Source organism: Vombatus ursinus, unplaced genomic scaffold (genome assembly GCF_900497805.2).
Source record: "Vombatus ursinus unplaced genomic scaffold, bare-nosed wombat genome assembly UNPS02014812.1, whole genome shotgun sequence".
NCBI lineage: Eukaryota > Metazoa > Chordata > Mammalia > Diprotodontia > Vombatidae > Vombatus > Vombatus ursinus.
In genome coordinates this window covers 74,205,419-74,207,773 of record NW_020954590.1, presented here as the reverse complement: position 1 = coordinate 74,207,773, position 2,355 = coordinate 74,205,419, and the positions used below count along the sequence as shown (strand labels likewise).

The window sequence follows — 2,355 nt, the reverse complement described above, 5'->3', positions numbered from 1 at the left end:
ATCACCAATGACCAGCCTTCTAGGATGAGTTTCTCTGCTTTTATCCAGGTTGAACATATGGGCTATAACCTGATATTTGAAGCCTTTTCAGCTTTAATGGTGCCCCCAGAGTTTGAACTCTGCCATTGTGGGTTTTTGTTTGCTTGTTTTTGTATTAAACTATTTTAATGGCATCAAAATTCCATGACAGATTTTTGGTTAAGTTGTTTCCATTTAAAATTACTGATTTTAAAAACTAATAACTTAAAACTGCCATGAAACAATAGATCCATAAAAACATTCCTTTCCTCCTGAAGATTTTCTGATGCAATATATTCATTCACCAGTCTTTTACTATTAAACTTAAATGGCCAGTTGGGACAGACAGTTCTGAGACTGCTCTTCCACCACTGATTAAGACTGGGGCAGCAGGTGTTGTGTAGAATGTTCATTCAGCCTTCTAGGCAGATTTTGTGACCTTGCCAGCTTTAGCAGCCTTTTTGTCAACTGCCTTGATGACACCAACTACAACAGTCTGCCTCATATCACAAACAGCAAAACAACCCAGAGGAGGATAATCAGAGAAGCTCTCTGCACACATGAGCTTGTCTGGAACCAGGTCAATGATGATAGCATCACCAAATTTCAGGAATTTAGGGCCAGCTTCCAGCTTCTCACCAGAATGACAATCAATCTTCTCTTTTAGTTCAGCAAACTTGCAAGCAATGTGAGCAGCATGACAATGCAGAACAGGTATATAGCCAGCCCTGATTCAGCCTGGATGGTTCATGATAATGACATGTACAGTGAAGCCAGCTGCTTTCATAGGTGGGTCATTCTTGCTATCACCAACCACATTACCATGGCAGACATCTTTGACAGACACATTCTTGACATTGAAACCAATGTTATCCCCAGGCAGAGCCTCACTCAAAGCTTCATGGTGCATTTCAACAGATTTTCCTTCAGTTATAACATTGACTGGGACAAAGGTGACCACTATGCTTGGTTGTAAACCACCAGTTTCCACTCAGCCAACAGGTGCAGTACCAATACCGCCAATCTTGTAGACATCTTGGAAGGGTAGACAAGGGAGCTTGTCATTTGGATGAGTTGGTGGCAGGATGCAATCCAAAAATTCAAGCAGTGTAGTTCCATTAGCATCGCTATCCTTATGAGTGACCTTCTATCCCTTGAACCAAGGCATATTAGAGCTTGACTCCTGCATGTTGTCACCATTCCAACCTGAAATTGGCACAAAAGCTAATGTGTCAGTGTTGTAGCCAATTTTCTTAATATGGATACTGACTTCCTTCACAATTTCCTCATATGTCTTCTGGCTGTAATGTGACTCAGTGGAATCTATTTTGTTCACACCAATAATCAGTTATTTCCCATTAGTGCGTAGACCAGAAGGGCATGCTCACAGGTCTGCTCATTCTTTCAGATGCCGGCTTCAAATTCACCAACACCAGCAGCAACAATCAGGACAGCACAGTCAGACTGAGATGTGCCTATAATCATGTTCCCAATCTCTGTGTCCTGGAGCATCAATAGTGGTCATGTAATGCTTGCTGGTCTCAAATTTCCATAGGTGGATATCAACAGTGATACCATGTTCATGTTCAGCCTTCAGCTTATCTAAGACCCAGACATATTTGAAGGAGCCCTTTCCCATCTCAGCAGCCTCCTTCTTGAACCTCTCAATGGTTTTCTTATCAATTCTACCACATTTGTAGATGAGGTAGCCAGCAGTGTTGGACTTGCCAGACTCATTGTCCAATGATGACAATGTTAAAGTGAATCTTTTCCTTGCCCATTTTTTGTGGAGGTTTAGCGATGATTTTCACAACGTCTGTGTTCTGGTGGCAAACCCACTATGATAAAGGTGTTTGCTTATTTTTAGGCCTGAAGGTCACCTCTTCATGAGGACAAGATTTTGGCAAGATTTTGGTGGAAGATAAGAATATAAGGTATGCTGAAAACTGGCCAAAAGCCTTATAGTTTTCAGGGATGTTTTTGTGGTAAAACCAACACTATTTGAATAGTTTTGTGATCAAGTTTTAATAGAATTGTAAATATAGATATAGTCCAAATAAGATATTTTTTCATAACAGAAGCATTATGCAATCTTTTCAGAGCAATACCCTCTGATATACTAAGAATTTGAAAGGTAGGTTACAGTTCAGACTTTCTATTACTGTCTTGAGCCTCTCTTCAATCTTATAATATCACCTGATAGGTATTTATCAGTGGAGATTTTTAGAGATAGTCCTTTTGATCCAGAGGTACATAAACAAAGAAAGCTGATGCACCCTTTCCTTCCTTAGTGTGACTGAAGCATGATTTAGAGTAACCAAATGGCTTTAAGTGGGC

At 40.3% G+C, this 2,355-nt stretch overlaps 1 pseudogene; it reads right to left on the bottom strand.

Annotated features, from left to right (window-relative positions):
- Positions 1-427: 427 nt before the first annotated feature.
- On the bottom strand, positions 428-1,799 carry LOC114054121 (annotated as a pseudogene).
- Between the last annotated feature and the right edge of the window lie 556 nt (positions 1,800-2,355).